Consider the following 18,038-nt stretch of genomic DNA (forward strand, 5'->3'; position numbering starts at 1 on the left):
TCGCCCCGCTTTGTGTGTCATGTGCTGGTTACAATGCACGAAGATATGGACATAGGAAACAGAGGTGATGAGAATTGTTTCTCGCAGCCGTGTGCTTTGTGCGCTGTGCCTATAGCCGAGCATGATGCGAGTGTAGAGTGTTTTGGAAAATGTAAGCTCTCTATTCACATGACCTGCTTGCCTGGAGCGTCAGTGGATGAAATAGATTTATTGAAGAAGCTCCCCAATGCAGTGTTTGTTTGCGATGCTTGTTTGGCTTTAAGCGAATATGACGATAGCCACAACGAAAAATTGTTGAATGAAATCGGTCGTAAATTGGACGATTTCACGTGTGTGCTAGACTTTGTCAAAAACTTCGAGAAAAATGTCAGAAAAATCATGAGAGATGAACTATTGCGAATAAATACGCGATCCATTTCCGCAGCTGACGACAAGGAGAATTCTGCGTGTAATGTTGTTACACGATCCCTTGCCAAAAAAAGGCGATTGGAAAATACTACGGATACGCTATTAAAAACGTCAGCATCGAACGAATCCCCAAAAACAAGCTTTGCTAATGTAGTAAAAAATGACATGATAGTAAATGGAACCGAACTGAAAAAGAAACAGCATTTGAAGCCTAATCCAATCGCCGTCATAAAGCCAAAGGAAGGCGTGCATGTTGATGATATTAGAGTCGAGTTGCGAAATAAAATTGATGGCAAAAATTTGAACGTTAGGCGGGTGACAAGTAGTAAAGATGGGTCGGTCATAGTAGCTCTAAAGGATGATGCGTCAATCAAGCATCTTGAAGAGACAGTTGACAAACAACTGGAAGGTCGATTTGAGGTAAAAGTGCGCGAGAACATGAAACCAACCATTAAAATAATAGGAATGAGCGACGAATACGACGAAAGCGAACTAAAGGGTAAACTGACTAACCAAAACGAAGTTTTTGCAACATTGAAACATTTCAAATTGCGCAAAACTTACTGCAATTTGAAGTGGAGATACGACAACTACAGCGCAATAGTCGAGTTGGACCCCGAGACGTTTTTCAATGTGATACAACTTGGGAAACTGAACTGCGGGTGGAATCGATGCCGAGTGGTTGATGGGTTGCAGGTCATAAGGTGTTACAAATGCTGCGGGTTCAATCATAAAATAGTCGACTGTAAAGTAGAGAAAGTTATCTGCCCTATTTGCAGTGATAACCATTCGATTAAAGAATGCACATCCCGCATAGAAAAATGTGCAAACTGTTCGAAACTGCGAGTTGAGCGTAAGCTGAATATTGAAACTGACCACTCTGCCTGGAGCAGTGAATGCCCGGTTTATAAAATTCAGCGAGAACGGCGAAACAAAATGGTGGACTATTCAACATAGCAACCAAGATCCTCTTCATTCAACCAACTTCCTGAGTCAACTAACTCACCGGGATGCATACCATCAAGCACGAAGGAGGCCTTCAATCCTCTCATCGCAGTCGAGCCATTTCCGCCAACGCCCAGCAGCCATCCCGGTCCTGCGATTGAGTCTGGATTGGGGGTTCTCCAAGCCTCTCACTCAGGCAAGTACAGCTGTGATTCGAGCAATTCCATCTCGGTAACATATGTTATTCCTAGTCTACTACCCACGTATGCATCACAAACCAGTCAACCGGGACGCACACCTGCAAGCTCTATGGATGCCTCTGACTCCCTCGTCACAGTCGAGCCATTGATGTCAGCGACACCCAGTCGTCCCGGTCCTGTGCTCGAGTGTGGGGCAGCTGGCATCCAACCCATAAATGCAGGCAAGTACACCTTCATTCCGAACAATGCGCTGCCTGAAATGCGAAACACTTCTAGCTCATCGCCATCTTCGGGCCACCAGCGTCCGACAAACGCATCGACACAGCGGAACGATCCTGTAGCTCATCATCCTGTGCTTCCGGTTACTGACTGTGGTGATTGTGATAGTCTCTCGCCAAAGCAACACTTTCTCTCCATTTACTACCAAAATGTCAGAGGCCTTCGCACTAAAACTTCACGCTTACAACTAGGATTGTCGAGCAGTCATTATGATGTTGTCATTCTTACTGAAACATGGCTCCGGTCCGATATATGCGACGCTGAATTATCATCCGATTATTCACTTTTTCGTTGTGACCGTAGTGAAGCAACCAGTAGCCTCACAAGAGGTGGCGGAGTGCTTGTCGCAGTGAAAGCCACACTGCACTGTACCGAGGTTTCGATACCTCATTGTAGTACGCTTGAGCAAATGGTAGTTTGTGTGAAACTATCCAACCGATATTTGTACCTCCTCGGCATTTACTTTCGACCAAACTCTGAGACGGCGTTGTATTCCAACCACACCTTCGCTGTTCAGTCCTTGACGGACCGATCTTCGGCTAACGATATCGTTTTATTGCTCGGCGATTATAATCTTCCGCATCTGCAATGGGGTTTTGATGAGGATGTCAACGGATACTTGCCTGTGAATGCTTCTAGCGATCCAGAACTCGTGCTAACTGAATCCATCTCATCCTATGGCCTCGTACAAATCAACTCTATTCCAAACATCAATGGCAGACTACTTGATTTGGTTTTTACAAACGCTCCCGATAATTTTGAAGGCCAGCCGCCGATATCACCACTTCTACCCGTTGATCCGCACCACCCACCATTCGAACTACAAATAGACATGCAGAGCTGTGTGCATATTTCAGCCACAACTGATTCCTTTGACCTGGATTTTAGACGATGTGATTTCAACTCTTTAAATAGCGTATTTTCATTGGTCGAATGGGAGGTACTTCTTCAAGATCGTACAGTTGATTCCGCCACCCATATGTTTTATGATACCCTGTTTGAGATCATACATTCGAAAGTACCCCGACGCCACCGTTCTATTAATAGGAACACCAGGAAGCCTTGGTGGACTGCAGAGTTGCGAAGGCTGCGAAACAAACTGCGTAAAGCACGCAAACAATTCTTCATCGATAAATCAAACGAAAACCGTGAATCTCTTCGCATCGTGGAAACATGCTATAAGGATCTTGTAGAGAACAGCTACAGGGCCTACCAGCAGAGACTTCAATCTGATATGAAACGGAACCCTACGGCGTTCTGGAAATTCGTTAGAGAGCAAAGAGCGAGTAATCGAGTACCACAAGTTGTCGAATACGGTAACACAACAGCAAACCTACCTGATGAAGTTGCTGATCTTTTTCGACGATTCTTCCAAAGCGTGTTCAAGACTGAGCTGCCTCAACCAGGATCTGGATGTTTTCGCAACCTACCGTCGCATCATATCCACCTACCATTCTTCAATTTTACCCACGAGGAAGTTTTAAGATCATTGCAAAAACTAGACGCGACGAAAGGAACTGGAGTGGACGACTTAGCACCTATCCTGTTGAAGAACTGCGCTTCATCATTGGCCTTTCCTCTGACAATACTCTTTAACAAGTCGCTCGAGGAAAGAACATTCCCTAGCCTATGGAAAACTGCGAAGATGATTCCTATCTACAAATCAGGCAGCTTGCGGCGCGTTGAAAATTACCGTGGAATATCCATCCTTTGTTGCCTAGGGAAGCTACTCGAATCACTGATCCACACAGTGCTACTGTCTGCAGCGAAATCGATGATATCTGAGTTCCAGCATGGATTTGTACCCCATCGTTCCACAACGTCCAATTTATTATGCTACACCAACGTGCTCTTTCGTGAAGTTGAACACAGAAATCAAGTGGACTCTGTTTATATTGATTTCTCGAAGGCTTTCGATACTGTTCCGCATATTCTTACAGTGAAAAAAATGAAGCACATGGGTTTTCCTGATTGGATATCCGATTGGTTGATGTCTTACCTGACCGGTAGGAAAGCTTTTGTTGAGGTGAACTCAGCACGATCCACAACATTCGATATAGCGTCCGGAGTCCCCCAAGGAAGTGTACTAGGGCCATTGATATTTGTAATCTTCATTAATGACTTGTGCCTACGAATATCTTCTGGAAAACTATTGTTTGCCGACGACCTTAAAATTTTCCGAGTCATCAAATCAGCTGCGGACTGCTGCAGCTTGCAGGCCGATATCGATTCTCTAGCGCAGTGGTGCAAAGACAACGGCATGCGTGTGAACACAAGTAAGTGCAAGGTGATCACCTTTAGTCGTTGCTACGAGCCGATAGACTACCGATACAAGATCGACACTCTTTTCTTGGATCGTGTACATTCTATCCGTGACTTGGGTGTTATCATGGACTCAAAGCTACGTTTCCACGATCACATCTCAGCTATCACCTCCAAAGCATTCTCTATCCTGGGATTTATACGTCGGAATGCGTCACAGTTCACCGACGTATATGCACTAAAAGCTTTGTACTGTAGTTTAGTGAGGAGCAACTTAGAGTACGCTGCACCGGTCTGGGCCCCATACCACGTTTCCGAGATTGTACGTATCGAGCGTGTACAGAAATGTTTCATTCGATTTGCATTGCGACATCTCCCGTGGAATGATCCCGTCCATCTTCCCCATTATTCGGAACGTTGTCGTCTAATCGACTTGGAATTGCTCACGGCAAGGCGACTGAAGATGCAACGACTGATTGTATTCGACATCCTCAGTGAAAACATCGAGTGTGCCGATCTTCTTCTGCATATTCCAATAAACGTTCCTCAACGTCAGCTGCGTTTCTCCGCATTAATTGCTGTTCCCGGACATAGAACATGCTATGGCTACAATAATCCATTCAGTTCCTGCCTTCGAGCCTTCAACAATGTCTGCCAAATTTTTGATTTCAACATGGCCAAAGATTATTTTAAAGCTAGGATTAAGAATATATCATAAGTATAACCAGTCTGTACGATACTCTCGAAGACGATGAATAAATAAAATAAAATAAAATAAAAAAAAAATTCTAGTTCATGACTTCGTGCTAAATAAAACATAGACACCGTTGTGAAGATATCTCAAGTTCTTATTAATTATTTAGTTGCCGATAAACTGAGTCCCTCGGAGTTTAAAAGTGGCGACGAGGATCGGAGCTAGATTTGATTTTTTTTTCTCGATAGTATTGTTTGAATTCTGGAAAATTGGATATAGCATCGTGAGTGCGCATAGCGGAAAGGTATGAGAGGATTTAATGTTTAGTCTCACAAGAGTACCAAAGAAAATAGTTCCAATGCTGGGAACTTGACTTAAATGCAGTGGTAGTTATGCCGGAAAAAGCGGAGGCTTAATTGCCGTAGGCTTTGATGCCAGTATAAGAGGTTGCTTATAAACCGAAGAAAGGAGGATTAAATTCCGTTGGCTTGAATGCCGGAGAACAGTGGATTAAATTCCGTTGGCTTCAATGTCGTTGAATGTGAAAAAAAAACATTTTCACATTCCTCCTCCCGAAAGACAGCAACACATTGAACCCATCACAGTACAGACCGATAACGTGCCTATTGAGTCTGTACAAGATATTAAGCAGCATCATAACCGCCAAAGTTTCTGCTCACTGCGAACAACATCACATCATCGCAGAAGAGCAGAAAGGATGCAGGAAGAATACGCATGGCTGCAAAGACCAGGCCATCATCGACGCAGCCATCGTCGGCCAGGCGGTTTATAACCAGCGGAACCTAAGCATGGCCTATATCGATTACAGGAAGGCTTATGACTCCATACCTCACTCGTTTCTCGTCCGGGTATTGGAGCTCTACAAAATTGATCCCGTCGTCGTTAGGTTCCTGCAGCATGCGATGAGGCAGTGGAGTACGTCTCTGCACCTTAGTGATGGGGAAAATGTGTTGCAGTCTAGAACGCTGCAGATAAAGAGGGGGATATTCCAAGGCGACTCTTTCAGCCCGCTTTGGTTTTGTCTGGCACTGAACCCCCTCAGTAGGACGCTCAATAGGAACGGTCATGGCTATAAGTTAAGGTATGGGGACGGCGCCAACGAAGAAGGGACCCATACCTTTTACATGGACGATCTCAAGGTCTACGCTGATTCACGTCAGCGTCTAGGTGTAGCTATCCGGGTTGTCGAAGATATAAGCAGGGACATCTGCATGGAGTTCGGCCTCGACAAGTGCCGCTGTGTCCATCTGCTGAAGGGACAACTTACCGAATCCGGAGGCTACGAGGTCTATGACGGCGAGTTTATACAAGACATGGTTCGTGGCGAATCCTACAAATACCTTGGATTCCGACAGCTCACCGAGATTCGCCACTCCGACATCAAGACGGAGCTGCGAGACAAGTTCTTGAGTCGAGTGAACTGTGTCCTGAGGACTTTCCTCAACGCGGGGAACAAGGTACGCGCGATCAACACATTCGCGGTTCCCCTGCTGACCTTCAGTTTTGGTGTAGTCAAATGGAGCAAAACTGACCTAGAGGACCTTCAGAGGAGGATGAGGAAAGCATTTAAAGAGGCCGGAATGCACCATTCTCAATCGGCACTGGAGAGAGTTTCACTGCCACGCAAAGAAGGGGGACTTGGAATAGTCGACATATCTGCACTGTGTGTTGCCCATGTACGACAACTGCGTGAGTACTTCGCAGAACGCGCCAACCAAAACGCGCTATACCGGGCTGTCTGCGCCGCCGACAGAGGATACAGCGCTCTGCACTTGGCGCAAGCGGAGTACCAACTAAACTGCAATCTGCAGACAGTGGAGGAGAAGATTGCAGCTTGGAAGCAGAAGGCAGTGCATGGTGCCCACCCCCATCAACTGGACCGGCCACACGTCGACAAGGCCGCATCTAATCTGTGGCTAACGCGTGGTGAACTTTCTTCAGTAGTAGAAGCCGACATGATAGCCATCCATGACAGGATAATGCCGACGAGAAACTGCAGGCTGTACGTCTGGCATCAAGACGTTGATGACATTTGCCGGATGTGCCATCAACCAGGTGAAAACATAGAGAACATTATGGGAGGCTGTCCCGTTTTGGCCAACGCAGCCTACACCGAGCGCCACAACAACGTGGCCCGTATTGTTCATCGACAACTGGCGCTCCAATGTGCTCTACTGGAAGACAACGTACCAAACTACCGGTACCTGCCTGCACCTATCCTGGAAAATGACCGTTTCAAGCTGTACTGGGATCGCACTGTTCTGACCGACCTCTCGATCCACCACAACCGCCCAGATATAACCGACCATTGGCCGTGGAGCTCAAGGAACTGTGGGGGCTAAGGGAGGTCCCAAGAATTGTTCCAGTCGTTCTCTCTGGAACTGGAATTGTCCCGAAGACACTTCTGGAAGCGTTAAAGGTGTTGAACATGGAGAAGGAATTGGCCGGCATCCAAAAGTCGGTCATCCTTAGCACCTGCGCGATTGTCCGACAATTTCTCGGTCAGGACTGAAACAGCACGAGCATGCAGATACGTGCATTTCGCAGAGCCTAGTCCCCCTTTGGCATTCAGAAACCCGGGGGCAGGTGAAAATTCTGGCTAGGTTCGCCTAGTTAAGAAGTGAGATAAGTCTGCCAAAAAAACAATAAAAAATAAAATTATTCTACTTGCGCCGCCTGACCTTCGTGAGAAACTTTTACAACAGGATAAGCTTACGTTAGACAATGTATTTAAAATTGTCGCTTCGCACCAATCAGTCAAGTACCAGTCTAGTCAGATGACAGCAGCAGGCCCTTCCGGACAGCCAATTACAAATTCAGCAGAATTAAATCGATTGCATGTTAGTTCGAGTTCCAGTTTGTATAACCGAAGCACTGAGTGTTTTAGATGTGGTCGGAAAGGTCACATGGGGAACGACCGTAGATGCCCGGCCCGTGATAAAGAGTGTTTACTTTGAAAACGAATTGGGCATTCTTCTAAGAAATGCAAGACGGCCAGTTGGAAAGACGCTGTCAGTAGCAATGTTAAAGGCAACACAAATAATTATTCCCATCATGTCAGAGCCGTCTCTTCTGTTGAAGAAGAACAGCCAAGCGAACAGTTTAAAAGTGAAGAACCACAAAGTTTGATATTTGCCATTGGAGACGGAGACGAATTCATTTGGATAAAAATTGGCGGTGTTATGGTCCAAGTCCTCATAGATTCTGGAAGCAACAAGAATATCATAGACGATTGTACGTGGGACCGACTAAAGATGCATGCAATAACAGTCCGAAATGCAACGAAAAAAACAGATCACTCGTTCCGCGCTTACGGGAAAGATGGAGACGGCAAAGCGACTTAATGTTTTAAGGTTGGGGCTTGCAAACCCACAATCTGGTGTCAACCAAATTAACAGTTGTATACCGTTTCCTAAAATGAAAGGAATTAAACTACGCATACCTGTCGATACATCAATAACTCCTGTTACTCAGCATGCCAGGAGACCACCAATAGCGCTTCTTGGAAGGATCGAGGAAAAACTTGATCAATTGGCATCGGCCGACATAATAGAAAAAGTGAAAAGCTATAGCGACTGGTTGTCCCCGCTTGTGATCATCGTTAAAGATAACGGAGATTTGAGACTTTGTGTCGATATGCGGTTGGCTAATAAAGCTATCAAGCGGGAATACCATTTGATGCCAACGATTGACGATTTCCTGCCTAGATTCAAATCTGCCACGTATTTTTCTCGTTTGGATATCAAAGATGCCTTCCATCAGGTTGAACTGGATGAAGCATCACGTTCGGTCACGACCTTCATAACGCATCGCGGAATGTACAGGTATAAAAGGTTAATGTTTGGTGTATCCTGCGCACCTGAGATGTTTCAAAGGATAATGGAACAGCTTTTGGCAGAATGTGACAACTGTGTGAGTTTTATTGACGATGTTGTCATATTCGGAAAAGATGAATAGGAGCATGATCGGTGTCTTAGAAAAGTACAAAATGTCTTGAACAGTCGGAACATATTTCTCAACACGAGTAAATGTTTATTCAAAGTAACTGAGCTCGAGTTTTTGGGACATCACATCTCATGCGACGGAATAAGACCATCTGAGGGCAAAGTGGAAGCACTAATGTCCTTTAGAAATCCTAATAACGTTGAAGAACTCATTAGTTTTTTAGGCTTGGCAACCTATGTTGGACGTTTTCTGCCAGATCTCGGTACCGTATCTGTGCCATTGCGTGAATTAACTCGTCGCGGAATGACATTCCAGTGGACAGAAGTTCATGGCCAAGCGTTTGAGAATCTGAAAAGTTTAATATACGATGTTAAAAATTTAAAATTTTCGATAATTCCCTGCGTACAAGGGTGGTTGCAGATGCTTCACCCGTTGCATTGGGGGCAGTACTTTTGTAATTCAAAAGCCAACGTGACGATTCTGAGCCTCGCATAATCTGCTATGCAAGCAAAAGCTTGACATCAACTGAACAAATTTTACTGCCAGACAGAAAAAGAAGCGTTAGCACTGGTCTGGGCAGTAGAAAGGTCGCCGGTTTGAACTTGAGACTGACCATAAGCTACTAGAAGCCATTTTTGCCCCAACCTCACGAACATGTCCACGGATTGAGCGATGGGTTCTCCGTTTGCAATCATTTACGTTCGACGTGAAATATCGGAAAGGATTCGACAATATTGCCGATCCATTTTCGAGGCTAACTGATCACCGTCCAGCTAGTAATGTACCTAACAAAGGAAAAGATCAATTTTTGATTCTTGCGATATTGGAGTCAACAGCGATAGATGTAAGTGAAATCGAAGAAGCGTCTATGGCGGACCGAGAATTGAGTCTAGGTCGAGACAACCTTCGTAGCGGTTTAAGGCGCGGAATAGAAACGAAGCAGTATGAAGCGTTCCAAGGCGAATTGGGTGTGGTTGGAAAAATCGTAGTTCGAGGAAACAAAATGGTGATCCCGACTAGTCTGCGTAAGAGATTCTTACAGCTAGCTCATGAAGGGCATCCCGGTGAGTCGGCAATGAAGAGAAGATTGCGCGAAAGAGCTTGGTGGCCGGGAATGGACCGGGAGATCTCAAAATGGGTAGCTACCTGTGAGGGTTGTCGTTTGACCGGGTTACCTCAGAAACCAGAACCAATGCAGAGGAGAGCTTTACCTACAGAACCGTGGACTGACGTGGCGATAGACTTTCTTGGCCCTCTGCCATCTGGAAAGTATCTACTGGTCATAATAGATTACTTTAGTCGTTACAAAGAAGTGGAAATTATGACAAAGATAACAGGTAAAGAAACAGTTGAAAGACTTAGCAAAATTTTCCGCCGCTTGGGATTTCCAAGAACTATAACTCTCGACAACGCTAGACAATTCTTGAGCACTGATTTTGGAAACTATTGTAAGGAAAACGGAATATATCTCAATTTTACAATACCCTATTGGCCACAGCAAAACGGAGAGGTCGAGCGGCAGAATCGCTCCCTCTTGAAAAGACTTCAAATCAGCCACGCGTTGAAAAGGGATTGGCGGAATGACTTGGATGATTACCTAATAATGTATTATTCTACGCCCCACTCTGTAACAGGCAAGACGCCAACCGAACTTTTGACAGGCAGAACCATCCGAACGAAGAAACCTTCCTTGAAAGATATCGATACCGCTCCTTGTAGTGAAGATTTCCGTGATCGCGATAGAATGCAGAAGCATCTTTCTGGTGAACGAGAAAACAACAACCGAGGAGCTAAAGATTCGTTGATAAGGGAAGGAGACAAGGTATTGATGCAAAATGTCACTCCTGGTAGTAAGCTGATTCCCACTTATTCCCCAACTGAGTATACTGTTATCGAGCAATCAGGACCCCGTGTAACAGTACAGAATGAAGAAACCGGAAAAGCATATCATCGAAGTTCTGCTCATCTCAAAAGGGTTCCCCCATCATCTGAGGTACAAATTTCGTCTAGTGATCATCAGGAATCGAACGAGTGTTCCGTAGCTACAGCATCTGTGGATAAATCAGTTGAGGCATTCAGACCGAAGCGCACTTGTAAGCGGTCCGTGCGTTTGGCGGATTATGTGATTGATGGCGAAGATTCAGATATTTAAGAGAAAGGGAGATGTGGCACCCTGTGCCTAACGAACGTTATACGAGCTGAGTTCTACTCTGTCTGTGCGAGAGCAGGAAATCGAGAAAGACACACACACAAACTGACGCCATTCTAGTTTATGACTTCGTGCTAAATAAAACATAAACACCGTTGTGAAGATATCTCAAGTTTTTATTAATTATTTAGTTGCCGATAAACTGAGTTCCTCGGAGTGTAACAAGACGGATATCAAAATTATGGAAAAAAACTAGAGAATAATTTAAAAATTATTAATTTAAAAGCTTTGCAATTATAGATTCTTTTTTTCTTATTTGAAACTTAAATATTCTTTCATTCAAAGTATGTCTTCAAAACAATATCGTTGAAAATAGCTATTACGTAAAAACAAAAGAACAATGGCCTTATTCGATGTAATTATCGTCCTGATTCGGGTCTTGTCCACCAATTGCGAATGTTTGAATTACAAAAACCAGCTCTGCAATTACAGTTATTATTTTATATTCAAAATATCAACAAACCAATTCTATACATAATCAATCATAATTGTCGTTTTGGGCCAGTGGCCTCCATTGCCATTTTATGGGGTTGCAACTCTCTGTTAGTCTAAAGGCGCGTCCACATTATACCGAATTATGCCGATCGGCCTATAGCGGCGGCATGTTCGGTTCGTCACATTCGGGTCGACACGACATCCATATACATAATGTAATGTGGACGTCTAATCGGTTGCAGTGCGGCTTAGTGTCAAAAATGCTGGATGACGAGGACGTTGCGTTAGCAGCTTCTGCTGCAATTATAATTGGATTTGCTGCTTTTCATCATTGACGCCGCCGCCCTTGGAGATTTTGGGTTCGCCCCAGCATCATTAACGGTCGAAAGAAATATAGGGCCAGCAAGTTTATGGAATATCCGCTTGAAGATGAAGCTGACGAGCTAAATTTGGAGAACCGGAATTACATAGGATTCACCAATTTCTTCAATTTCTTCAGGATGGAGAGGAGTGATTTTGAGTTGCTCCTAAGAATGGTTCAACCCAAAATCTCGAAAAATAACACCAAGTTTAGAGAAGCTATCCCAGCAAGTGAACGACTCGCCGTCACTCTACGTTTCCTTGCAACTGGTGATTCTTATCATTCTCTGATGTATGCCATGAAGATATCTAAACGAGCTATTTCTGTTTTTGTGCCAGAGGTTTGTGACGCCATTGTTGAAGCACTTCGAGACTATGTTAAGGTAAAAGTAATAATCACAACTTTTAATATAGTTCATTTTTATTTACATTATTACAAAAATCGAATCAAGAACAATAAATACAGTCAGATAAAACATATGTAGGGGATTGTGATTGTGGAGTTTGATAGGCCATGCTAGGTGGTCCGGGCGGTTGATAGAGCATGGGGACGAATACCATTGGCGAGGTGAATTGCGACGGATTACTAAGCGCAGCTGTTTTTGGCGCACTATGTATTTGGTTGAAGGATTGTTGAACATAAAACCTTGTTCGTGGTGGAATCCTGCGTAGCCTAATCGCTATCTGTTCGCCATACAAATAATGTTCGTCTTTTATGTCTACTCTTTTTGACTGAATGGATTTCATGAGATTCACAGCTTCATCAAAAACGAGTGCACTGGAAGTACCGGAAGTAGCCATGAGTGTACGTTTTGAGGATTTGGTCTTGAGTGCCTTTGGGGATTCAAACTCTTTGGTTTTTGTCACTTTTGAAGCAATGTTCCGAGTTCCGCAATGTTGTCGATGCCTGCTTCACTCGAGAACTTCCGGATTCAATATGGATTTCATTCCCAATGTCTTTGTCTTGACTATCGTTGTGTTCATCCAGGTCCGCTGAATCCTAAAAAAATCGCTATTATAATTCATTTCACATCGTTGCTTTACTATTATGAATATTTTTATTTCATTTTACCAGATGCCTCGAAGAGAAGAAGAATGGGAAGCAATCGCCCAAGAATTTGAAGAAAAGTGGAACTATCCGAACTGTATAGGTGCCATAGATGGCAAACATATCGCACTGAAAACTCCTGTTTATTCAGGCTCAGAATTCTTCAACTATAAAGGGTTTTGCTAGCTGTTGTGGATGCCAGTTATAATTTCATATTCGTGAATGTGGGATGCCAAGGGAGAATCTCTGATGGAGGTGATTTTACAATACATTTTTGAAAAAAAAGCTCTTGAATAAAACTCTCTACATTTACCTCCTCCGCGGGCTTTGCCAGGGAGAACTTCCCTAACACCGTTTGTGTTAGTTGCGGATGATGCGTTCCCTCTTTCTCCAAATAATATGAAACCATACTCGGGATTATCCGAAAAAGGATAAAAAAAAATTAGCTATCGACTGAGCTGGGCTCGTAGAGTCTCAGAAAACACATTTGGAGCCCTATCTACAAGTTTTCGTGTGTTTCGATCTCCAATGGAATTGCAACCTGACACAGCTACAAATTGACGATGGCTGCTATCCACCTGCATAACTATTTGAGGAAAAGCACTTCAAGATTTGTTTACAATCCTGTCGGAATGTTCGACAGTGAATCTACTGAAGACGGACAAGTTACTCCTGGATTTTGGAGGCAACACACATGTTCTTCTCAACTAAACAACCTTCGAGGAGTTCCCAGAAAAAGTACTGTTTCCGCACTAAACTATCAGAGATGAATTCGCGGAATATTTTGTTTCTCCTCAGGGCGAAATAAGTTTTCAGCAGGACAAGTGAAGAAGATATTGCGGTTCATTTTTTTGTTTTTGTCAATAAAGTTGACCACTCACGTATGAATCTCTACTATAATAAAATTGTACTTGTAATGAAAAGATCAAATAAACAAATGAATTTCACCCACTACGATGTATCTGGAATTAAGAATAAAAATACCAACTTACCTCGACATTATCCTTTGTATTTCGTGGTTTGTTTTTGTTAGCCAGGAACATCATTGCTTGGAAAGCAAACCATTTACTTTCATATGGTTCGTCCGCACCACTTCCAGTTTTTCTGCACACCGTTTCTTTTTTTCTTTCCCTCAGGAAATGACTTTATAATTTTTTTATTTTTCGTTCAATTTCTTGTTTGTCGACACCAAATGACACTGCGAGTTCAACTAAATTATCGTGTCTCCGATTTTTTATTTTTGTAGTGCACATTATTGCTGTCCCACAATGTTGGACGAGCATGGTACATTTCAATTAAAGCCAATGTTTCCTCGCCCGTCCAGACCATTGCGCAAGTGAACAAACTTTAAAACATCGACTAGAAACCGAGCTTCCGCAAGCACACCGAGCTCACCGCAATGACAGATGTACAGTGTCGACGTCTGATGGTGATATCCGTTGTGAACAAAACAATCTCTATCAGATTAGCCGGCCCGAGGGCAGATTTCAGTTATTAAAATTTGAATGAAAATGTTTACTTCATGATATTTGATTAATACAAACACGTCGTACCGATCCTTACTTAATAATTTTTAGATAAATTTCCTGATTTCTTCTGCTATAAAATATCATTATAAGAGAAAATCATAATCAAATACCATTGTGGCTCATGATTTTTTTATCATTTGCAAAAGAAACACGTAACTTAATTGCATAGATTACATATTTGGTATGAAAATGCTTATTTTCATTCATAGTTTCTGTTTTGAGATATATGCTCATTCCAACTGACAATCCGTTATTATTTTCGCTTCACAAATTGAGCACACGAAGCACAATGCCGTCAATACGAATGTGCTTCGTTTTGTTTCGGCTTGACTTCTTTCGATCCGAACCCACTTGTTTCGGTTTGGGTTCGGTATGATTCGAGTCGATTTTCGGCACGTCGGCAAGTCCGGGCGGCACGTCCACACTCATTCGGTTTTACCGGGCGGCTAAGGCCGAACGATGCCGATTGCCTTAATGTGGACGCGTCTTAAGAGCTGTTTATTCTTATACCTTTGACATTTAGAGCCCCCGCACACTACAGACTTTTTTTCAGCCGACAGTTTGGTCGGATCGGCCTACTGGTGCAAAAACTGACCCAACTGAATCGGTGTAATGTGCGCACATGCATACCTCTCCGTACTGATTATAAAGCCGACCGAACTATCGGTCGACAAGTCAGTCTGCAGTCTGCGGAGGCTCTTATACCCTTGTGGCGTTATACAAAGTCAAGGTATTTATATAAAGGTGTAACATTTTGTGTTATTTAAAGGTGTGGACATTACATATGGACAGCCCCGAATAAAAAATGGGTGCCAGATTCCCGAAATTATTTGAAAAACCATGTTTTTTTCGCAATCAACAACGCATTTTTTTTTGCTTAGCCAGCCTTTGTATGGAGTCACCCCACTATGCCTTTGACAGCATTGAAAACATAAAAACGAATTCACTGCGTGAACTGAAGACAGTTCCTGAATACAGCTATAAAAAGTGTTTCGATGACTGGATTGTTCGTTGAAAAAAGTGAAGGCTTCAGAAGGAGCCTATTTGAAATTCTCGGTATATAGTTGACAGAATGTAAGAAACCGAACAGCGATCGGGATATTAGATTGTATTAAAATTGTGTATTACAGGAATGTAAAAGTATTGTAGTTGCAGTAAAATCTAAGCAATATATTCCTTTTTTTTCCCAAATATATATTTTATTATGGCACATGTGGCGTTAGCCTGACGGGGCCGGGAGTTCAATATTTTGACAATTTTTGATGTAAGACAAAAATTGTCAAAATATTGAACTCCCGGCCCCGTCAGGCTAACGCCACATGTGCCATAATAAAATATATATTTGGGAAAAAAAAGGAATGTATTGCCTAGATTTTACTGCAACTACAATACTATTATATTTAGCATCGTTATTTCAAATCTGAGAAAAGTGCAGCAAATTTCCGAACAGATTAAATGTTGTTTCCGTTAAACTAACGAAAATTCAACATGACGAATTTGACCTATTCTAACCATACGTCCGTTGCTGCCATCGGTGAAATATCAGACTAACACGAAACTAAACACCAGATGCAATGTGGGCATTCGCCGCCATGGACTGAAAACTTTTCGACAGAACGTGTGCCTCTCCTAGGCGGATACCTTCGTGTAGGTGTAACTCTACCGTCTAGCAGGAGGTCTTCTCGTACGGTGGATGCTGCCACTATTGTGCTCGGTCGTCTGAGAGTGCCTCATAAACTTTTTCAGCACTAGAAAAGTGAAGCTCTAATACAGACGTAGAGGTGAACTTTGTAAGTGCACAACCAAACAAAACTCGCAGGTTGCGATGCAGGAAAAGAAGTGGGCCTCGTTCGTCCTGCGGATGCCGTGCTACAACAAATCTAACTTCTTCTGCTCTTACTCACTTCGTCCCTAGCATCTGGTCATAAGACTTCCTGTTCCATCGTAGCTGGTGGTATTGTTTTATCGAATACTAGGGTGCACCAGCAATATGCCATGGGATAGAAATCGAAACCAGTACTAGAGTGGGCTTATTTTAAGCTGTTCATAATGTCATCGATTATAAATTACTTCTAGAAAATTTTCATTGAAAATTTAAAAAAAAAGACTTATCTTTTCCGAAGATCTTATGTTGTTTGTATGTATACCCTGAAGTGTGGATTCGACTTGGATCGAAATACACGTATGCGCTCTGTGGGTATGACCAAAGAGGCAATTTATTGTTACTTCGAATAAGTTTTCATAGATGTCCAACAGCTTCGAACTTCGAGTGTGCAGCTTAAGTAAGTAGCGAATCTATGTATCATTGTACACTTGTTAACTCTCTCTCTCTCTCTCTCTCTCTCTCTCTCTCTCTCTCTCTCGTAGTGACAGTGTATTGAACAGAACAACATGTCGAAACAATTTCTTGGAGGAGACAAAAACAATTAAAGGAACGAATTTTTTAGACGATTTTTGAAATACTGTAACTTTGCAAATAATCAACGCATGAAAATGGACTATATCTCATTTTGAAGCTACAACTTCTTTCTCTTTGAATACGATCACATCCTTATATGGGTGTGTAGATGTAGTGGACGTACATATCGGGAAGAAATAAAAAAGCCATTTCTTTCTGTTTTATCAAACTTTTTTGTAGACTAACACAACTTTTTGCTAATCAACTTATTAACAAATCCAATTAACCCTATCAACCAGCTTTCATTTGGCTCTTAGATCGTTCATGTAGAACCTTTCCATACAGAGATATTGTTGTTTTAATGAATTACCCCTTCGGTTTTGATGGTTAATAATTCAATAAATAATGATCTCACCGCAAACCGAAAGGCAGTTTAAAAAACATCATTTGATTTTTTTTGCATCGATTTTGAAAACGCAAGATTTTAAAAACTAAAAACTGAAACTTTTATAGTGTTTTAGAAAATCTTCCGTTATTTTGCAAATATTGCAGTAATTTCTAATGTTAGCTGACGAATTTTGAGCATAGAGTATCCCCTAATCTGTCTGCCTTAAAAGAAAATATAGACATGCTAACATCTGCATATTCTCAGACAGTCAAGCGGCACTTAAAGCTCTAAATGCTTTTAAATGCTCCTCAAAAATTGTCTGGGAATGCATTCTCCTCTTACGGCAACTAAGTCGGATAAGTTCGGTACAACTGTACTGGATTCCTGGCCATTGTGGAATAGAGGGAAACGAGCGAGCAGATGAACTTGCCAGGAACGGCTCAAGCTCACCTTTCACTGGTCCAGAACCTTTCTGTGGAATATCTGACTGTGTGTTGAAAGGTGAGCTGAAGAACTGGGAAGACCCGGAAGTATTAGCCAACTGGTTGGCGGTACAACTTAACCAGTCAAAAAAATTTATCACGCCGAGTATTAAAATTACTCAACAATTGCTGAGTCTTAATAAGAAAGACTTAGGCACAATCACAGGCCTTATAACAGGACACTGTCCGAGTAAATACCATCTCAAAAACATAGGTTTAGTGCAAGATGATATTTGTCGTTTTTGTTATACCGAAAGTGAAACCTCGGAACATTTGCTCTGTAATTGTGGAGCTCTAACTAGACGCAGACTGCAATACCTTGATAAGGCTATTTTGGAGCCCAAGGAAATTTGGTCTGCGTCGCCGATCAGGATTATAAAATTTATCAAACAGAGTATTCCTGATTGGCACCTATCTCGCTATAGCATTCAGTCT

At 42.7% G+C, this 18,038-nt stretch overlaps 1 long non-coding RNA gene across 1 annotated transcript; it reads right to left on the minus strand.

The window, feature by feature from the left end:
• Nucleotides 1-12,161: 12,161 nt before the first annotated feature.
• Nucleotides 12,162-14,194, minus strand: LOC129775267 (uncharacterized). The gene is made up of 2 exons (XR_008742905.1): nt 13,799-14,194; nt 12,162-12,758 (listed from the first exon to the last, which is right to left on the minus strand). It is a non-coding gene; the product is annotated as an uncharacterized LOC129775267 (long non-coding RNA).
• Between the last annotated feature and the right edge of the window lie 3,844 nt (nt 14,195-18,038).

This window comes from Toxorhynchites rutilus, chromosome 3 (assembly GCF_029784135.1).
Source record: "Toxorhynchites rutilus septentrionalis strain SRP chromosome 3, ASM2978413v1, whole genome shotgun sequence".
Classification (NCBI taxonomy): domain Eukaryota; kingdom Metazoa; phylum Arthropoda; class Insecta; order Diptera; family Culicidae; genus Toxorhynchites; species Toxorhynchites rutilus.